Consider the following 18,910-nt stretch of genomic DNA (forward strand, 5'->3'; position numbering starts at 1 on the left):
GGAGTATTTAATCATAGTGTGCCCCGATTGTCACGCTGCGCCACGGGGTCGTGATAAAACAAAGACATCCAGATGAATAAGATGACGGAAAGCAAACGCCCACGACAATTGAAACGTCAACAAGGCAAAAAAAGAAGGGATGCAACACGAGGACTTCCCAGGAGGTCACCCATCCTAGTACTACTCTCGCCCAAACTCGCTTAACTTCGGAGTTCTGATGGGATCCGGTGCATGTGAGTTGGTATGATCGCATCTGTTAGCTTATAACGCCTAAAAGTATATAAGCCACGTTTGAGCCATGCCATATGACCATGGGTTGGCTATCCAACGCCCCCCGCATGAAATGGCATGGCCTGTCAGGCCTTGTCGTCGCCACCCCTACCATGTGTCGCGCGCAGGCCTGCCGAACTGCCGGTTCCGATCGGCTGTGGGGCCTACCTTACGATAATTGAACCAAAACCAAAAAAAACAAAAAAACTGACAACGTTAAGAACAACCCCAATAATTTCGGCAGTGGGCGTCGAGTCCTGTTGTTTTTTCGCTTTCGTTCGTTTGCGGTGCCCGGTTAATTGGAGACGAGCTCCACGGGGTGATGTAGGACAGATGGCGTAAGTTATTGGAGAGGAGATGGACCGACGCGCGTGCAACGGCAAATCGGGCAAACCGCTGATCTGGGCTCCGACCTCAGAATTGGGCCCACGAACCGTCGATTCGAAGGCAACGGCGTCGCGAGTAAAACTCATTGCGTTGCCATGAGTCGTGGACTTTTTCGGGCATCCGACGTCGTTTACTAGCCCGAAATCCAGTTTTTGAAGTTTTTGGTAACTGTGTTATTTTCCTATTTTAATTCCTTCGTTAATCCTAGGCTTTCTAGGAGTATTTAATCATAGTGTGCCCCGATTGTCACGCTGCGCCACGGGGTCGTGATAAAACAAAGACATCCAGATGAATAAGATGACGGAAAGCAAACGCCCACGACAATTGAAACGTCAACAAGGCAAAAAAAGAAGGGATGCAACACGAGGACTTCCCAGGAGGTCACCCATCCTAGTACTACTCTCGCCCAAACTCGCTTAACTTCGGAGTTCTGATGGGATCCGGTGCATGTGAGTTGGTATGATCGCATCCGTTAGCTTATAACGCCTAAAAGTATATAAGCCACGTTTGAGCCATGCCATATGACCATGGGTTGGCTATCCAACGCCCCCCGCATGAAATGGCATGGCCTGTCAGGCCTTGTCGTCGCCACCCCTACCATGTGTCGCGCGCAGGCCTGCCGAACTGCCGGTTCCGATCGGCTGTGGGGCCTACCTTACGATAATTGAACCAAAACCAAAAAAAACAAAAAAACTGACAACGTTAAGAACAACCCCAATAATTTCGGCAGTGGGCGTCGAGTCCTGTTGTTTTTTCGCTTTCGTTCGTTTGCGGTGCCCGGTTAATTGGAGACGAGCTCCACGGGGTGATGTAGGACAGATGGCGTAAGTTATTGGAGAGGAGCTGGACCGACGCGCGTGCAACGGCAAATCGGGCAAACCGCTGATCTGGGCTCCGACCTCAGAATTGGGCCCACGAACCGTCGATTCGAAGGCAACGGCGTCGCGAGTAAAACTCATTGCGTTGCCATGAGTCGTGGACTTTTTCGGGCATCCGACGTCGTTTACTAGCCCGAAATCCAGTTTTTGAAGTTTTTGGTAACTGTGTTATTTTCCTATTTTAATTCCTTCGTTAATCCTAGGCTTTCTAGGAGTATTTAATCATAGTGTGCCCCGATTGTCACGCTGCGCCACGGGGTCGTGATAAAACAAAGACATCCAGATGAATAAGATGACGGAAAGCAAACGCCCACGACAATTGAAACGTCAACAAGGCAAAAAAAGAAGGGATGCAACACGAGGACTTCCCAGGAGGTCACCCATCCTAGTACTACTCTCGCCCAAACCCGCTTAACTTCGGAGTTCTGATGGGATCCGGTGCATGTGAGTTGGTATGATCGCATCCGTTAGCTTATAACGCCTAAAAGTATATAAGCCACGTTTCAGCCATGCCATATGACCATGGGTTGGCTATCCAACGCCCCCCGCATGAAATGGCATGGCCTGTCAGGCCTTGTCGTCGCCACCCCTACCATGTGTCGCGCGCAGGCCTGCCGAACTGCCGGTTCCGATCGGCTGTGGGGCCTACCTTACGATAATTGAACCAAAACCAAAAAAAACAAAAAAACTGACAACGTTAAGAACAACCCCAATAATTTCGGCAGTGGGCGTCGAGTCCTGTTGTTTTTTCGCTTTCGTTCGTTTGCGGTGCCCGGTTAATTGGAGACGAGCTCCACGGGGTGATGTAGGACAGATGGCGTAAGTTATTGGAGAGGAGCTGGACCGACGCGCGTGCAACGGCAAATCGGGCAAACCGCTGATCTGGGCTCCGACCTCAGAATTGGGCCCACGAACCGTCGATTCGAAGGCAACGGCGTCGCGAGTAAACTCATTGCGTTGCCATGAGTCGTGGACTTTTTCGGGCATCCGACGTCGTTTACTAGCCCGAAATCCAGTTTTTGAAGTTTTTGGTAACTGTGTTATTTTCCTATTTTAATTCCTTCGTTAATCCTAGGCTTTCTAGGAGAATTTAATCATAGTGTGCCCCGATTGTCACGCTGCGCCACGGGGTCCTGATAAAACAAAGACATCCAGATGAATAAGATGACGGAAAGCAAACGCCCACGACAATTGAAACGTCAACAAGGCAAAAAAAGAAGGGATGCAACACGAGGACATCCCAGGAGGTCACCCATCCTAATACTACTCTCGCCCAAACTCGCTTAACTTCGGAGTTCTGATGGGATCCGGTGCATGTGAGTTGGTATGATCGCATCCGTTAGCTTATAACGCCTAAAAGTATATAAGCCACGTTTGAGCCATGCCATATGACCATGGGTTGGCTATCCAACCCCCCCCCCCCCCCCCCCCGCATGAAATGGCATGCCCTGTCAGGCCTTGTCGTCGCCACCCCTACCATGTGTCGCGCGCAGGCCTGCCGAACTGCCGGTTCCGATCGGCTGTGGGGCCTACCTTACGATAATTGAACCAAAACCAAAAAAAACAAAAAAACTGACAACGTTAAGAACAACCCCAATAATTTCGGCAGTGGGCGTCGAGTCCTGTTGTTTTTTCGCTTTCGTTCGTTTGCGGTGCCCGGTTAATTGGAGACGAGCTCCACGGGGTGATGTAGGACAGATGGCGTAAGTTATTGGAGAGGAGCTGGACCGACGCGCGTGCAACGGCAAATCGGGCAAACCGCTGATCTGGGCTCCGACCTCAGAATTGGGCCCACGAACCGTCGATTCGAAGGCAACGGCGTCGCGAGTAAAACTCGTTGCGTTGCCATGAGTCGTGGGCTTTTTCGGGCATCCGACGTCGTTTACTAGCCCGAAATCCAGTTTTTGAAGTTTTTGGTAACTGTGTTATTTTCCTATTTTAATTCCTTCGTTAATCCTAGGCTTTCTAGGAGTATTTAATCATAGTGTGCCCCGATTGTCACGCTGCGCCAAGGGGTCGTGATAAAACAAAGACATCCAGATGAATAAGATGACGGAAAGCAAACGCCCACGACAATTGAAACGTCAACAAGGCAAAAAAAGAAGGGATGCAACACGAGGACTTCCCAGGAGGTCACCCATCCTAGTACTACTCTCGCCAAAACTGACAACGTTAAGAACAACCCCAATAATTTCGGCAGTGGGCGTCGAGTCCTGCTGTTTTTTCGCTTTCGTTCGTTTGCGGTGCCCGGTTAATTGGAGACGAGCTCCACGGGGTGATGTAGGACAGATGGCGTAAGTTATTGGAGAGGAGCTGGACCGACGCGCGTGCAACGGCAAATCGGGCAAACCGCTGATCTGGGCTCCGACCTCAGAATTGGGCCCACGAACCGTCGATTCGAAGGCAACGGCGTCGCGAGTAAACTCATTGCGTTGCCATGAGTCGTGGACTTTTTCGGGCATCCGACGTCGTTTACTAGCCCGAAATCCAGTTTTTGAAGTTTTTGGTAACTGTGTTATTTTCCTATTTTAATTCCTTCGTTAATCCTAGGCTTTCTAGGAGTATTTAATCATAGTGTGCCCCGATTGTCACGCTGCGCCACGGGGTCGTGATAAAACAAAGACATCCAGATGAATAAGATGACGGAAAGCAAACGCCCACGACAATTGAAACGTCAACAAGGCAAAAAAAGAAGGGATGCAACACGAGGACTTCCCAGGAGGTCACCCATCCTAGTACTACTCTCGCCCAAACCCGCTTAACTTCGGAGTTCTGATGGGATCCGGTGCATGTGAGTTGGTATGATCGCATCCGTTAGCTTATAACGCCTAAAAGTATATAAGCCACGTTTCAGCCATGCCATATGACCATGGGTTGGCTATCCAACGCCCCCCGCATGAAATGGCATGGCCTGTCAGGCCTTGTCGTCGCCACCCCTACCATGTGTCGCGCGCAGGCCTGCCGAACTGCCGGTTCCGATCGGCTGTGGGGCCTACCTTACGATAATTGAACCAAAACCAAAAAAAACAAAAAAACTGACAACGTTAAGAACAACCCCAATAATTTCGGCAGTGGGCGTCGAGTCCTGTTGTTTTTTCGCTTTCGTTCGTTTGCGGTGCCCGGTTAATTGGAGACGAGCTCCACGGGGTGATGTAGGACAGATGGCGTAAGTTATTGGAGAGGAGCTGGACCGACGCGCGTGCAACGGCAAATCGGGCAAACCGCTGATCTGGGCTCCGACCTCAGAATTGGGCCCACGAACCGTCGATTCGAAGGCAACGGCGTCGCGAGTAAACTCATTGCGTTGCCATGAGTCGTGGACTTTTTCGGGCATCCGACGTCGTTTACTAGCCCGAAATCCAGTTTTTGAAGTTTTTGGTAACTGTGTTATTTTCCTATTTTAATTCCTTCGTTAATCCTAGGCTTTCTAGGAGAATTTAATCATAGTGTGCCCCGATTGTCACGCTGCGCCACGGGGTCCTGATAAAACAAAGACATCCAGATGAATAAGATGACGGAAAGCAAACGCCCACGACAATTGAAACGTCAACAAGGCAAAAAAAGAAGGGATGCAACACGAGGACATCCCAGGAGGTCACCCATCCTAATACTACTCTCGCCCAAACTCGCTTAACTTCGGAGTTCTGATGGGATCCGGTGCATGTGAGTTGGTATGATCGCATCCGTTAGCTTATAACGCCTAAAAGTATATAAGCCACGTTTGAGCCATGCCATATGACCATGGGTTGGCTATCCAACCCCCCCCCCCCCCCCCCCCCCCCGCATGAAATGGCATGCCCTGTCAGGCCTTGTCGTCGCCACCCCTACCATGTGTCGCGCGCAGGCCTGCCGAACTGCCGGTTCCGATCGGCTGTGGGGCCTACCTTACGATAATTGAACCAAAACCAAAAAAAACAAAAAAACTGACAACGTTAAGAACAACCCCAATAATTTCGGCAGTGGGCGTCGAGTCCTGTTGTTTTTTCGCTTTCGTTCGTTTGCGGTGCCCGGTTAATTGGAGACGAGCTCCACGGGGTGATGTAGGACAGATGGCGTAAGTTATTGGAGAGGAGCTGGACCGACGCGCGTGCAACGGCAAATCGGGCAAACCGCTGATCTGGGCTCCGACCTCAGAATTGGGCCCACGAACCGTCGATTCGAAGGCAACGGCGTCGCGAGTAAAACTCGTTGCGTTGCCATGAGTCGTGGGCTTTTTCGGGCATCCGACGTCGTTTACTAGCCCGAAATCCAGTTTTTGAAGTTTTTGGTAACTGTGTTATTTTCCTATTTTAATTCCTTCGTTAATCCTAGGCTTTCTAGGAGTATTTAATCATAGTGTGCCCCGATTGTCACGCTGCGCCAAGGGGTCGTGATAAAACAAAGACATCCAGATGAATAAGATGACGGAAAGCAAACGCCCACGACAATTGAAACGTCAACAAGGCAAAAAAAGAAGGGATGCAACACGAGGACTTCCCAGGAGGTCACCCATCCTAGTACTACTCTCGCCAAAACTGACAACGTTAAGAACAACCCCAATAATTTCGGCAGTGGGCGTCGAGTCCTGCTGTTTTTTCGCTTTCGTTCGTTTGCGGTGCCCGGTTAATTGGAGACGAGCTCCACGGGGTGATGTAGGACAGATGGCGTAAGTTATTGGAGAGGAGCTGGACCGACGCGCGTGCAACGGCAAATCGGGCAAACCGCTGATCTGGGCTCCGACCTCAGAATTGGGCCCACGAACCGTCGATTCGAAGGCAACGGCGTCGCGAGTAAAACTCATTGCGTTGCCATGAGTCGTGGGCTTTTTCGGGCATCCGACGTCGTTTACTAGCCCGAAATCCAGTTTTTGAAGTTTTTGGTAACTGTGTTATTTTCCTATTTTAATTCCTTCGTTAATCCTAGGCTTTCTAGGAGTATTTAATCATAGTGTGCCCCGATTGTCACGCTGCGCCAAGGGGTCGTGATAAAACAAAGACATCCAGATGAATAAGATGACGGAAAGCAAACGCCCACGACAATTGAAACGTCAACAAGGCAAAAAAAGAAGGGATGCAACACGAGGACTTCCCAGGAGGTCACCCATCCTAGTACTACTCTCGCCCAAACTCGCTTAACTTCGGAGTTCTGATGGGATCCGGCGCATGTGAGTTGGTATGATCGCATCCGTTAGCTTATAACGCCTAAAAGTATATAAGCCACGTTTGAGCCATGCCATATGACCATGGGTTGGCTATCCAACGCCCCCCGCATGAAATGGCATGGCCTGTCAAGCCTTGTCGTCGCCACCCCTACCATGTGTCGCGCGCAGGCCTGCCGAACTGCCGGTTCCAATCGGCTGTGGGGCCTACCTTACGATAATTGAACCAAAACAAAAAAAACAAAAAAACTGACAACGTTAAGAACAACCCCAATAATTTCGGCAGTGGGCGTCGAGTCCTGCTGTTTTTTCGCTTTCGTTCGTTTGCGGTGCCCGGTTAATTGGAGACGAGCTCCACGGGGTGATGTAGGACAGATGGCGTAAGTTATTGGAGAGGAGCTGGACCGACGCATGTGCAACGGCAAATCGGGCAAACCGCTGATCTGGGCTCCGACCTCAGAATTGGGCCCACGAACAGTCGATTCGGAGGCAACGGCGTCGCGAGTAAAACTCATTGCGTTGCCATGAGTCGGGGGCTTTTTCGGGCATCCGACGTCGTTTACTAGCCCGAAATCCAGTTTTTGAAGTTTTTGGTAACTGTGTTATTTTCCTATTTTAATTCCTTCGTTAATCCTAGGCTTTCTAGGAGTATTTAATCATAGTGTGCCCCGATTGTCACGCTGCGCCAAGGGGTCGTGATAAAACAAAGACATCCAGATGAATAAGATGACGGAAAGCAAACGCCCACGACAATTGAAACGTCAACAAGGCAAAAAAAGAAGGGATGCAACACGAGGACTTCCCAGGAGGTCACCCATCCTAGTACTACTCTCGCCCAAACCCGCTTAACTTCGGAGTTCTGATGGGATCCGGTGCATGTGAGTTGGTATGATCGCATCCGTTAGCTTATAACGCCTAAAAGTATATAAGCCACGTTTGAGCCATGCCATATGACCATGGGTTGGCTATCCAACGCCCCCCGCATGAAATGGCATGGCCTGTCAAGCCTTGTCGTCGCCACCCCTACCATGTGTCGCGCACAGGCCTGCCGAACTGCCGGTTCCGATCGGCTGTGGGGCCTACCTTACGATAATTGAACCAAAACAAAAAAAACAAAAAAACTGACAACGTTAAGAACAACCCCAATAATTTCGGCAGTGGGCATCGACTCCTGCTGTTTTTTCGCTTTCGTTCGTTTGCGGTGCCCGGCTAATTGGAGACGAGCTCCACGGGGTGATGTAGGACAGATGGCGTAAGTTATTGGAGATGAGCTGGACCGACGCGCGTGCAACGGCAAATCGGGCAAACCGCTGATCTGGGCTCCGACCTCAGAATTGGGCCCACGAACCGTCGATTCGAAGGCAACGGCGTAGCGAGTAAAACTCATTGCGTTGCCATGATTCGTAGGCCTTTTCGGGCATCCGACGTCGTTTACTAGCCCGAAATCCAGTTTTTGAAGTTTTTGGTAACTGTGTTATTTTCCTATTTTAATTCCTTCGTTAATCCTAGGCTTTCTAGGAGTATTTAATCATAGTGTGCCCCGATTGTCACGCTGCGCCAAGGGGTTGTGATAAAACAAAGACATCCAGATGAATAAGATGACGGAAAGCAAACGCCCACGACAATTAAAACGTCAACAAGGCAAAAAAAGAAGGGATGCAACACGAAGACTTCCCAGGAGGTCACCCATCCTAGTACTACTCTCGTCCGAACTCGCTTAACTTCGGAGTTCTGATGGGATCCGGTGCATGTGAGTTGGTATGACCGCATCCGTTAGCTTATAACGCCTAAAAGTATATAAGCCACGTTTGAGCCATGCCATATGACCATGGGTTGGCTATCCAACGCCCCCCGCATGAAATGGGATGCCGTCGCATGAAATGGCATGGCCTGTAGGGCTTGTCGTCGCCACCCCTACCATGTGTCACGCGCAGGCCTGCCGAACTGCCGGTTCCGATCGGCTGTGGGGCCTACCTTACGATAATTGAACCAAAACAAAAAAAACAAAAAAACTGACAACGTTAAGAACAACCCCAATAATTTCGGCAGTGGGCGTCGAGTCCTGTTGTTTTTTCGCTTTCGTTCGTTTGCGGTTCCCGGTTAATTGGAGACGAGCTCCACGGGGTGATGTAGGACAGATGGCGTAAGTTATTGGAGAGGAGCTGGACCGACGCGCGTGCAACGGAAAATCGGGCAAACCGCTGATCTGGGCTCCGACCTCAGAATTGGGCCCACGAACCGTCGATTCGAAGGCAACGGCGTCGCGAGTAAAACTCATTGCGTCGCCATGATTCGTAGGCCTTTTCGGGCATCCGACGTCGTTTACTAGCCCGAAATCCAGTTTTTGAAGTTTTTGGTAACTGTGTTATTTTCCTATTTTAATTCCTTCGTTAATCCTAGGCTTTCTAGGAGTATTTAATCATAGTGTGCCCCGATTGTCACGCTGCGCCAAGGGGTCGTGATAAAACAAAGACATCCAGATGAATAAGATGACGGAAAGCAAACGCCCACGACAATTGAAACGTCAACAAGGCAAAAAAAGAAGGGACGCAACACGAGGACTTCCCAGGAGTTCACCCATCCTAGTACTACTCTCGCCCGAACTCGCTTAACTTCGGAGTTCTGATGGGATCCGGCGCATGTGAGTTGGTATGATCGCATCCGTTAGCTTATAACGCCTAAAAGTATATAAGCCACGTTTGAGCCATGCCATATGACCATGGGTTGGCTATCCAACGCCCCCCGCATGAAATGGGATACCGTCGCATGAAATGGCATGGCCTGTCCGGGCTTGTCGTCGCCACCCCTACTATGTGTCGCGCGCAGGCCTGCCGAACTGCCGGTTCCGATCGGCTGTGGGGCCTACCTTACGATAATTGAACCAAAAGAAAAAAAAACAAAAAAACTGACAACGTTAAGAACAACCCCAAAAATTTCGGCAGTGGGCGTCGAGTCCTGTTTTTTTTTCGCTTTCGTTCGTTTGCGGTGCCCGGTTAATTGGAGACGAGCTCCACGGGGTGATGTAGGACAGATGGCGTAAGTTATTGGAGAGGAGCTGGACCGACGCGCGTGCAACGGCAAATCGGGCAAACCGCTGATCTGGGCTCCGACCTCAGAATTGGGCCCACGAACCGTCGATTCGAAGGCAACGGCGTCGCGAGTAAAACTCATTGCGTCGCCATGAGTCGTGGGCTTTTTCGGGCATCCGACGTCGTTTACTAGCCCGAAATCCAGTTTTTGAAGTTTTTGGTAACTGTGTTATTTTCCTATTTTAATTCCTTCGTTAATCCTAGGCTTTCTAGGAGTATTTAATCATAGTGTGCCCCGATTGTCACGCTGCGCCAAGGGGTCGTGATAAAACAAAGACATCCAGATGAATAAGATGACGGAAAGCAAACGCCCACGACAATTGAAACGTCAACAAGGCAAAAAAAGAAGGGATGCAACACGAGGACTTCCCAGGAGGTCAGCCATCCTAGTACTACTCTCGCCCAAACTCGCTTAACTTCGGAGTTCTGATGGGATCCGGTGCATGTGAGTTGGTATGATCGCATCCGTTAGCTTATAACGCCTAAAAGTATATAAGCCACGTTTGAGCCATGCCATATGACCATGGGTTGGCTATCCAACGCCCCCCGCATGAAATGGGATGCCGTCGCATGAAATGGCATGGCCTGTCAGGGCTTGTCGTCGCCACCCCTACCATGTGTCGCGCGCAGGCCTGCCGAACTGCCGGTTCCGATCGGCTGTGGGGCCTACCTTACGATAATTGAACCAAAACAAAAAAAACAAAAAAACTGACAACGTTAAGAACAACCCCAATAATTTCGGCAGTGGGCGTCGAGTCCTGTTGTTTTTTCGCTTTCGTTCGTTTGCGGTGCCCGGTTAATTGGAGACGAGCTCCACGGGGTGATGTAGGACAGATGGCGTAAGTTATTGGAGAGGAGCTGGACCGACGCGCGTGCAACGGCAAATCGGGCAAACCGCTGATCTAGGCTCCGACCTCATAATTGGGCCCACGAACCGTCGATTCGAAGGCAACGGCGTTGCGAGTAAAACTCATTGCGTCGCCAGTTTTTGAAGTTTTTGGTAACTGTGTTATTTTCCTATTTTAATTCCTTCGTTTATCCTAGGCTTTCTAGGAGTATTTAATCATAGTGTGCCCCGATTGTCACGCTGCGCCAAGGGGTCGTGATAAAACAAAGACATCCAGATGAATAAGATGACGGAAAGCAAACGCCCACGACAATTGAAACGTCAACAAGGCAAAAAAAGAAGGGATGCAACACGAGGACTTCCCAGGAGGTCACCCATCCTAGTACTACTCTCCCCCAAACTCGCTTAACTTCGGAGTTCTGATGGGATCCGGTGCATGTGAGTTGGTATGATCGCATCCGTTAGCTTATAACACCTAAAAGTATATAAGCCACGTTTGAGCCATGCCATATGACCATGGGTTGGCTATCCAACGCCCCCCGCATGAAATGGCATGGCCTGTCAGGCCTTGTCGTCGCCACCCCTACCATGTGTCGCGCGCAGGCCTACTGAACTGCCGGTTCCGATCGGCTGTGGGGCCTACCTTACGATAATTGAACCAAAACAAAAAAAAACAAAAAAACTGACAACGTTAAGAACAACCCCAATAATTTCGGCAGTGGGCGTCGAGTCCTGTTGTTTTTTCGCTTTCGTTCGTTTGCGGTGCCCGGTTAATTGGAGACGAGCTCCACGGGGTGATGTAGGACAGATGGCGTAAGTTATTGGAGAGGAGCTGGACCGACGCGCGTGCAACGGCAAATCGAGCAAACCGCTGATCTGGGCTCCGACCTCAGAATTGGGCCCACGAACCGTCGATTCGAAGGCAACGGCGTCGCGATTAAAACTCATTGCGATGCCATGAGTCGTGGGCTTTTTCGGGCATCCGACGTCGTTTACTAGCCCGAAATCCAGTTTTTGAAGTTTTTGGTAACTGTGTTATTTTCCTATTTTAATTCCTTCGTTAATCCTAGGCTTTCTAGGAGTATTTAATCATAGTGTGCCCCGATTGTCACGCTGCGCCACGGGGTCGTGATAAAACAAAGACATCCAGATGAATAAGATGACGGAAAGCAAACGCCCACGACAATTGAAACGTCAACAAGGCAAAAAAAGAAGGGATGCAACACGAGGACTTCCCAGGACGTCACCCATCCTAGTACTACTCTCCCCCAAACTCGCTTAACTTCGGAGTTCTGATGGGATCCGGTGCATGTGAGTTGGTATGATCGCATCCGTTAGCTTATAACACCTAAAAGTATATAAGCCACGTTTCAGCCATGCCATATGACCATGGGTTGGCTATCCAACGCCCCCCGCATGAAATGGCATGGCCTGTCAGGCCTTGTCGTCGCCACCCCTACCATGTGTCGCGCGCAGGCCTGCCGAACTGCCGGTTCCGATCGGCTGTGGGGCCTACCTTACGATAATTGAACCAAAACAAAAAAAAACTGACAACGTTAAGAACAACCCCAATAATTTCGGCAGTGGGCGTCGAGTCCTGTTGTTTTTTCGCTTTCGTTCGTTTGCGGTGCCCGGTTAATTGGAGACGAGCTCCACGGGGTGATGTAGGACAGATGGCGTAAGTTATTGGAGAGGAGCTGGACCGACGCGCGTGCAACGGCAAATCGGGCAAACCGCTGATCTGGGCTCCCACCTCAGAATTGGGCCCACGAACCGTCGATTCGAAGGCAACGGCGTCGCGAGTAAAACTCATTGCGTTGCCATGAGTCGTGGGCTTTTTCGGGCATCCGACGTCGTCTACTAGCCCGAAATCCAGTTTTTGAAGTTTTTGGTAACTGTGTTATTTTCCTATTTTAATTCCTTCGTTAATCCTAGGCTTTCTAGGAGTATATAATCATAGTGTGCCCCGATTGTCACGCTGCGCCACGGGGTCGTGAGAAAACAAAGACATCCAGATGAATAAGATGACGGAAAGCAAACGCCCACGACAATTGAAACGTCAACAAGGCAAAAAAAGAAGGGATGCAACACGAGGACTTCCCAGGAGGTCACCCATCCTAGTACTACTCTCGCCCAAACACGCTTAACTTCGGAGTTCTGATGGGATCCGATGCATGTGAGTTGGTATGATCGCATCCGTTAGCTTATAACGCCTAAAAGTATATAAGCCACGTTTCAGCCATGCCATATGACCATGGGTTGGCTATCCAACGCCCCCCGCATGAAATGGCATGGCCTGTCAGGCCTTGTCGTCGCCACCCCTACCATGTGTCGCGCGCAGGCCTGCCGAACTGCCGGTTCCGATCGGCTGTGGGGCCTACCTTACGATAATTGAACCAAAACAAAAAAAAAAAAAAAAACTGACAACGTTAAGAACAACCCCAATAATTTCGGCAGTGGGCGTCGAGTCCTGTTGTTTTTTCGCTTTCGTTCGTTTGCGGTGCCCGGTTAATTGGAGACGAGCTCCACGGGGTGATGTAGGACAGATGGCGTAAGTTATTGGAGAGGAGCTGGACCGACGCGCGTGCAACGGCAAATCGGGCAAACCGCTGATCTGGGCTCCGACCTCAGAATTGGGCCCACGAACCGTCGATTCGAAGGCAACGGCGTCGCGAGTAAAACTCATTGCGTTGCCATGAGTCGTGGGCTTTTTCGGGCATCCGACGTCGTCTACTAGCCCGAAATCCAGTTTTTGAAGTTTTTGGTAACTGTGTTATTTTCCTATTTTAATTCCTTCGTTAATCCTAGGCTTTCTAAGAGTATATAATCATAGTGTGCCCCGATTGTCACGCTGCGCCACGGGGTCGTGAGAAAACATAGACATCCAGATGAATAAGATGACGGAAAGCAAACGCCCACGACAATTGAAACGTCAACACGGCAAAAAAGGAAGGGATGCAACACGAGGACTTCCCAGGAGGTCACCCATCCTAGTACTACTCTCGCCCAAACTCGCTTAACTTCGGAGTTCTGATGGGATCCGGTGCATGTGAGTTGGTATGATCGCATCCGTTAGCTTATAACGCCTAAAAGTATATAAGCCACGTTTCAGCCATGCCATATGACCATGGGTTGGCTATCCAACGCCCCCCGCATGAAATGGCATGGCCTGTCAGGCCTTATCGTCGCCACCCCTACCATGTGTCGCGCGCAGGCCTGCCGAACTGCCGGTTCCGATCGGCTGTGGGGCCTACCTTACGATAATTGAACCAAAACAAAAAAAAACAAAAAAACTGACAACGTTAAGAACAACCCCAATAATTTCGGCAGTGGGCGTCGAGTCCTGTTGTTTTTTCGCTTTCGTTCGTTTGCGGTGCCCGGTTAATTGGAGACGAGCTCCACGGGGTGATGTAGGACAGATGGCGTAAGTTATTGGAGAGGAGCTGGACCGACGCGCGTGCAACGGCAAATCGGGCAAACCGCTGATCTGGGCTCCCACCTCAGAATTGGGCCCACGAACCGTCGATTCGAAGGCAACGGCGTCGCGAGTAAAACTCATTGCGTTGCCATGAGTCGTGGGCTTTTTCGGGCATCCGACGTCGTCTACTAGCCCGAAATCCAGTTTTTGAAGTTTTTGGTAACTGTGTTATTTTCCTATTTTAATTCCTTCGTTAATCCTAGGCTTTCTAGGAGTATATAATCATAGTGTGCCCCGATTGTCACGCTGCGCCACGGGGTCGTGAGAAAACAAAGACATCCAGATGAATAAGATGACGGAAAGCAAACGCCCACGACAATTGAAACGTCAACAAGGCAAAAAAAGAAGGGATGCAACACGAGGACTTCCCAGGAGGTCACCCATCCTAGTACTACTCTCGCCCAAACACGCTTAACTTCGGAGTTCTGATGGGATCCGGTGCATGTGAGTTGGTATGATCGCATCCGTTAGCTTATAACGCCTAAAAGTATATAAGCCACGTTTCAGCCATGCCATATGACCATGGGTTGGCTATCCAACGCCCCCCGCATGAAATGGCATGGCCTGTCAGGCCTTGTCGTCGCCACCCCTACCATGTGTCGCGCGCAGGCCTACTGAACTGCCGGTTCCGATCGGCTGTGGGGCCTACCTTACGATAATTGAACCAAAACAAAAAAAAACAAAAAAACTGACAACGTTAAGAACAACCCCAATAATTTCGGCAGTGGGCGTCGAGTCCTGTTGTTTTTTCGCTTTCGTTCGTTTGCGGTGCCCGGTTAATTGGAGACGAGCTCCACGGGGTGATGTAGGACAGATGGCGTAAGTTATTGGAGAGGAGCTGGACCGACGCGCGTGCAACGGCAAATCGGGCAAACCGCTGATCTGGGCTCCCACCTCAGAATTGGGCCCACGAACCGTCGATTCGAAGGCAACGGCGTCGCGAGTAAAACTCATTGCGTTGCCATGAGTCGTGGGCTTTTTCGGGCATCCGACGTCGTCTACTAGCCCGAAATCCAGTTTTTGAAGTTTTTGGTAACTGTGTTATTTTCCTATTTTAATTCCTTCGTTAATCCTAGGCTTTCTAGGAGTATATAATCGTAGTGTGCCCCGATTGTCACGCTGCGCCACGGGGTCGTGAGAAAACAAAGACATCCAGATGAATAAGATGACGGAAAGCAAACGCCCACGACAATGGAAACGTCAACAAGGCAAAAAAAGAAGGGATGCAACACGACGACTTCCCAGGAGGTCACCCATCCTAGTACTACTCTCGCCCAAACTCGCTTAACTTCGGAGTTCTGATGGGATCCGGTGCATGTGAGTTGGTATGATCGCATCCGTTATCCTATAACGCCTAAAAGTATATAACCCACGTTTGAGCCATGCCATATGACCATGGGTTGGCTATCCAACGCCCCCCGCATGAAATGGCATCGTCGCCACCCCTATCATGGGTCGCGCGCAGGCCTGCCGAACTGCCGGTTCCGATCGGCTGTGGGGCCTACCTTACGATAATTGAACCAAAACAAAAAAAAACAAAAAAACTGACAACGTTAAGAACAACCCCAATAATTTCGGCAGTGGGCGTCGAGTCCTGTTGTTTTTTCGCTTTCGTTCGTTTGCGGTGCCCGGTTAATTGGAGACGAGCTCCACGAGGTGATGTAGGACAGATGGCGTAAGTTATTGGAGAGGAGCTGGACCGACGCGCGTGCAACGGCAAATCGGGCAAACCGCTGATCTGGGCTCCGACCTCAGAATTGGGCCCACGAACCGTCGATTCGAAGGCAACGGCGTCGCGAGTAAAACTCATTGCGTTGCCATGAGTCGTGGGCTTTTTCGGGCATCCGACGTCGTCTACTAGCCCGAAATCCAGTTTTTGAAGTTTTTGGTAACTGTGTTATTTTCCTATTTTAATTCCTTCGTTAATCCTAGGCTTTCTAGGAGTATATAATCATAGTGTGCCCCGATTGTCACGCTGCGCCACGGGGTCGTGAGAAAACAAAGACATCCAGATGAATAAGATGACGGAAAGCAAACGCCCACGACAATTGAAACGTCAACAAGGCAAAAAAAGAAGGGATGCAACACGAGGACTTCCCAGGAGGTCACCCATCCTAGTACTACTCTCGCCCAAACTCGCTTAACTTCGGAGTTCTGATGGGATCCGGTGCATGTGAGTTGGTATGATCGCATCCGTTAGCTTATAACGCCTAAAAGTATATAAGCCACGTTTCAGCCATGCCATATGACCATGGGTTGGCTATCCAACGCCCCCCGCATGAAATGGCATGGCCTGTCAGGCCTTGTCGTCGCCACCCCTACCATGTGTCGCGCGCAGGCCTGCCGAACTGCCGGTTCCGATCGGCTGTGGGGCCTACCTTACGATAATTGAACCAAAACAAAAAAAAAACAAAAAAACTGACAATGTTAAGAACAACCCCAATAATTTCGGCAGTGGGCGTCGAGTCCTGTTGTTTTTTCGCTTTCGTTCGTTTGCGGTGCCCGGTTAATTGGAGACGAGCTCCACGGGGTGATGTAGGACAGATGGCGTAAGTTATTGGAGAGGAGCTGGACCGACGCGCGTGCAACGGCAAATCGGGCAAACCGCTGATCTGGGCTCCGACCTCAGAATTGGGCCCACGAACCGTCGATTCGAAGGCAACGGCGTCGCGAGTAAAACTCATTGCGTTGCCATGAGTCGTGGGCTTTTTCGGGCATCCGACGTCGTCTACTAGCCCGAAATCCAGTTTTTGAAGTTTTTGGTAACTGTGTTATTTTCCTATTTTAATTCCTTCGTTAATCCTAGGCTTTATAGGAGTATATAATCATAGTGTGCCCCGATTGTCACGCTGCGCCACGGGGTCGTGAGAAAACATAGACATCCAGATGAATAAGATGACGGAAAGCAAACGCCCACGACAATTGAAACGTCAACAAGGCAAAAAAAGAAGGGATGCAACACGAGGACTTCCCAGGAGGTCACCCATCCTAGTACTACTCTCGCCCAAACTCGCTTAACTTCGGAGTTCTGATGGGATCCGGTGCATGTGAGTTGGTATGATCGCATCCGTTAGCTTATAACGCCTAAAAGTATATAAGCCACGTTTCAGCCATGCCATATGACCATGGGTTGGCTATCCAACGCCCCCCGCATGAAATGGCATGGCCTGTCAGGCCTTGTCGTCGCCACCCCTACCATGTGTCGCGCGCAGGCCTCCCGAACTGCCGGTTCCGATCGGCTGTGGGGCCTACCTTACGATAATTGAACCAAAACAAAAAAAAAACAAAAAAACTGACAACGTTAAGAACAACCCCAATAATTTCGGCAGTGGGCGTCGAGTCCTGTTGTTTTTTCGCTTTCGTTCGTTTGCGGTGCCCGGTTAATTGGAGACGAGCTCCACGGGGTGATGTAGGACAGATGGCGTATGTTATTGGAGAGGAGCTGGACCGACGCGCGTGCAACGGCAAATCGGGCAAACCGCTGATCTGGGCTCCGACCTCAGAATTGGGCCCACGAACCGTCGATTCGAAGGCAACGGCGTCGCGAGTAAAACTCATTGCGTTGCCATGAGTCGTGGGCTTTTTCGGGCATCCGATGTCGTCTACTAGCCCGAAATCCAGTTTTTGAAGTTTTTGGTAACTGTGTTATTTTCCTATTTTAATTCCTTCGTTAATCCTAGGCTTTATAGGAGTATATAATCATAGTGTGCCCCGATTGTCACGCTGCGCCACGGGGTCGTGAGAAAACATAGACATCCAGATGAATAAGATGACGGAAAGCAAACGCCCACGACAATTGAAACGTCAACAAGGCAAACAAAGAAGGGATGCAACACGAGGACTTCCCAGGAGGTCACCCATCCTAGTACTACTCTCGCCCAAACTCGCTTAACTTCGGAGTTCTGATGGGATCCGGTGCATGTGAGTTGGTATGATCGCATCCGTTAGCTTATAACGCCTAAAAGTATATAAGCCACGTTTCAGCCATGCCATATGACCATGGGTTGGCTATCCAACGCCCCCCGCATGAAATGGCATGGCCTGTCAGGCCTTGTCGTCGCCACCCCTACCATGTGTCGCGCGCAGGCCTGCCGAACTGCCGGTTCCGATCGGCTGTGGGGCCTACCTTACGATAATTGAACCAAAACAAAAAAAAACAAAAAAACTGACAACGTTAAGAATAACCCCAATAATTTCGGCAGTGGGCGTCGAGTCCTGTTGTTTTTTCGCTTTCGTTCGTTTGCGGTGCCCGGTTAATTGGAGACGAGCTCCACGGGGTGATGTAGGACAGATGGCGTATGTTATTGGAGAGGAGCTGGACCGACGCGCGTGCAACGGCAAATCGGGCAAACCGCTGATCTGGGCTCCGACCTCAGAATTGGGCCCACGAACCGTCGATTCGAAGGCAACGGCGTCGCGAGTAAAACTCATTGCGTTGCCATGAGTCGTGGGCTTTTTCGGGCATCCGACGTCGTCTACTAGCCCGAAATCCAGTTTTTGAAGTTTTTGGTAACTGTGTTATTTTCCTATTTTAATTCCTTCGTTAATCCTAGGCTTTATAGGAGTATATAATCATAGTGTGCCCCGATTGTCACGCTGCGCCACGGGGTCGTGAGAAAACATAGACATCCAGATGAATAAGATGACGGAAAGCAAACGCCCACGACAATTGAAACGTCAACAAGGCAAACAAAGAAGGGATGCAACACGAGGACTTCCCAGGAGGTCACCCATCCTAGTACTACTCTCGCCCAAACTCGCTTAACTTCGGAGTTCTGATGGGATCCGGTGCATGTGAGTTGGTATGATCGCATCCGTTAGCTT

At 50.2% G+C, this 18,910-nt stretch overlaps 19 non-coding genes and 2 pseudogenes across 19 annotated transcripts; all 21 read right to left on the bottom strand.

Moving 5' to 3' along the window:
* Nucleotides 1–136: 136 nt before the first annotated feature.
* LOC148292069 (5S ribosomal RNA) lies at nucleotides 137–255 on the bottom strand. Its single transcript, XR_015826817.1, has one exon. It is a non-coding gene; the product is annotated as a 5S ribosomal RNA (ribosomal RNA).
* A 754-nt stretch (nucleotides 256–1,009) lies between these two features.
* LOC148292070 (5S ribosomal RNA) lies at nucleotides 1,010–1,128 on the bottom strand. The gene has a single exon (XR_015827507.1). It is a non-coding gene; the product is annotated as a 5S ribosomal RNA (ribosomal RNA).
* A 754-nt stretch (nucleotides 1,129–1,882) lies between these two features.
* LOC148292071 (5S ribosomal RNA) lies at nucleotides 1,883–2,001 on the bottom strand. Its single transcript, XR_015826677.1, has one exon. It is a non-coding gene; the product is annotated as a 5S ribosomal RNA (ribosomal RNA).
* Nucleotides 2,002–2,754: 753 nt separating this feature from the next.
* Nucleotides 2,755–2,873, bottom strand: LOC148292072 (5S ribosomal RNA). Its single transcript, XR_015827061.1, has one exon. It is a non-coding gene; the product is annotated as a 5S ribosomal RNA (ribosomal RNA).
* A 1,356-nt stretch (nucleotides 2,874–4,229) lies between these two features.
* On the bottom strand, nucleotides 4,230–4,348 carry LOC148292073 (5S ribosomal RNA). The gene has a single exon (XR_015826678.1). It is a non-coding gene; the product is annotated as a 5S ribosomal RNA (ribosomal RNA).
* A 753-nt stretch (nucleotides 4,349–5,101) lies between these two features.
* Nucleotides 5,102–5,220, bottom strand: LOC148292074 (5S ribosomal RNA). The gene has a single exon (XR_015827062.1). It is a non-coding gene; the product is annotated as a 5S ribosomal RNA (ribosomal RNA).
* Nucleotides 5,221–6,581: 1,361 nt separating this feature from the next.
* Nucleotides 6,582–6,700, bottom strand: LOC148292075 (5S ribosomal RNA). Its single transcript, XR_015826700.1, has one exon. It is a non-coding gene; the product is annotated as a 5S ribosomal RNA (ribosomal RNA).
* Nucleotides 6,701–7,453: 753 nt separating this feature from the next.
* Nucleotides 7,454–7,572, bottom strand: LOC148292076 (5S ribosomal RNA). The gene has a single exon (XR_015826679.1). It is a non-coding gene; the product is annotated as a 5S ribosomal RNA (ribosomal RNA).
* Nucleotides 7,573–8,325: 753 nt separating this feature from the next.
* On the bottom strand, nucleotides 8,326–8,444 carry LOC148292077 (5S ribosomal RNA). Its single transcript, XR_015827033.1, has one exon. It is a non-coding gene; the product is annotated as a 5S ribosomal RNA (ribosomal RNA).
* Nucleotides 8,445–9,216: 772 nt separating this feature from the next.
* Nucleotides 9,217–9,335, bottom strand: LOC148292078 (5S ribosomal RNA; annotated as a pseudogene).
* Nucleotides 9,336–10,109: 774 nt separating this feature from the next.
* On the bottom strand, nucleotides 10,110–10,228 carry LOC148292079 (5S ribosomal RNA). The gene has a single exon (XR_015826843.1). It is a non-coding gene; the product is annotated as a 5S ribosomal RNA (ribosomal RNA).
* Nucleotides 10,229–10,949: 721 nt separating this feature from the next.
* On the bottom strand, nucleotides 10,950–11,068 carry LOC148292080 (5S ribosomal RNA). Its single transcript, XR_015826938.1, has one exon. It is a non-coding gene; the product is annotated as a 5S ribosomal RNA (ribosomal RNA).
* Nucleotides 11,069–11,822: 754 nt separating this feature from the next.
* Nucleotides 11,823–11,941, bottom strand: LOC148292081 (5S ribosomal RNA; annotated as a pseudogene).
* Nucleotides 11,942–12,687: 746 nt separating this feature from the next.
* LOC148292082 (5S ribosomal RNA) lies at nucleotides 12,688–12,806 on the bottom strand. Its single transcript, XR_015826995.1, has one exon. It is a non-coding gene; the product is annotated as a 5S ribosomal RNA (ribosomal RNA).
* A 754-nt stretch (nucleotides 12,807–13,560) lies between these two features.
* LOC148292083 (5S ribosomal RNA) lies at nucleotides 13,561–13,679 on the bottom strand. Its single transcript, XR_015827508.1, has one exon. It is a non-coding gene; the product is annotated as a 5S ribosomal RNA (ribosomal RNA).
* Nucleotides 13,680–14,433: 754 nt separating this feature from the next.
* LOC148292084 (5S ribosomal RNA) lies at nucleotides 14,434–14,552 on the bottom strand. The gene has a single exon (XR_015826735.1). It is a non-coding gene; the product is annotated as a 5S ribosomal RNA (ribosomal RNA).
* A 754-nt stretch (nucleotides 14,553–15,306) lies between these two features.
* On the bottom strand, nucleotides 15,307–15,425 carry LOC148292085 (5S ribosomal RNA). Its single transcript, XR_015826883.1, has one exon. It is a non-coding gene; the product is annotated as a 5S ribosomal RNA (ribosomal RNA).
* A 737-nt stretch (nucleotides 15,426–16,162) lies between these two features.
* Nucleotides 16,163–16,281, bottom strand: LOC148292086 (5S ribosomal RNA). Its single transcript, XR_015827510.1, has one exon. It is a non-coding gene; the product is annotated as a 5S ribosomal RNA (ribosomal RNA).
* A 755-nt stretch (nucleotides 16,282–17,036) lies between these two features.
* Nucleotides 17,037–17,155, bottom strand: LOC148292087 (5S ribosomal RNA). Its single transcript, XR_015827511.1, has one exon. It is a non-coding gene; the product is annotated as a 5S ribosomal RNA (ribosomal RNA).
* A 755-nt stretch (nucleotides 17,156–17,910) lies between these two features.
* LOC148292088 (5S ribosomal RNA) lies at nucleotides 17,911–18,029 on the bottom strand. Its single transcript, XR_015827512.1, has one exon. It is a non-coding gene; the product is annotated as a 5S ribosomal RNA (ribosomal RNA).
* A 754-nt stretch (nucleotides 18,030–18,783) lies between these two features.
* LOC148292089 (5S ribosomal RNA) lies at nucleotides 18,784–18,902 on the bottom strand. Its single transcript, XR_015827513.1, has one exon. It is a non-coding gene; the product is annotated as a 5S ribosomal RNA (ribosomal RNA).
* Between the last annotated feature and the right edge of the window lie 8 nt (nucleotides 18,903–18,910).

Source organism: Prunus avium, chromosome 8, assembly GCF_965620075.1.
Source record: "Prunus avium chromosome 8, drPruAviu1.hap1.1, whole genome shotgun sequence".
Taxonomy (NCBI): Eukaryota; Viridiplantae; Streptophyta; class Magnoliopsida; order Rosales; family Rosaceae; genus Prunus; species Prunus avium.